Genomic DNA, 290 nt, shown 5'->3' with positions numbered 1-290 from the left:
CTCTCTCTCTCGGTTCAGCTCAATTATACTAAAGTGAAAATCAGCTAGTTGTTTTCGAGTATTGGGGATTTACCTCAGTTGGTAGAGCGCTCGCTTTGCATGCGAGAGGTACCGGGATCGATACCCGGATTCTCCAGACATTTGCATTTTTTCTTTTTCTCTCTCTCTCTTGGTTCGGCTCACTTATTTTAAAGTGAAAATCGGCGAGCTTTTTCTCCAAGGTTGGGGAATTAGCTCAGCTGGTAGATCGCTCACTTTGCATGCGAGAGGTACCGAGATCGATACCCGGA

The 290-nt window shown here is 45.9% G+C and overlaps 1 non-coding gene across 1 annotated transcript; it reads left to right on the top strand.

The window, feature by feature from the left end:
- The first annotated feature begins 63 nt into the window (after window positions 1-63).
- Window positions 64-136, top strand: Trnaa-ugc (transfer RNA alanine (anticodon UGC)). Its single transcript has one exon. It is a non-coding gene; the product is annotated as a tRNA-Ala (tRNA).
- Window positions 137-290: the final 154 nt, after the last annotated feature.

This window comes from Octopus bimaculoides, unplaced genomic scaffold (genome assembly GCF_001194135.2).
Source record: "Octopus bimaculoides isolate UCB-OBI-ISO-001 unplaced genomic scaffold, ASM119413v2 Scaffold_31975, whole genome shotgun sequence".
Classification (NCBI taxonomy): domain Eukaryota; kingdom Metazoa; phylum Mollusca; class Cephalopoda; order Octopoda; family Octopodidae; genus Octopus; species Octopus bimaculoides.
The sequence above is the reverse complement of the archived record's forward strand: the minus strand, read 5'-3'. Positions and strand labels throughout refer to the sequence as shown.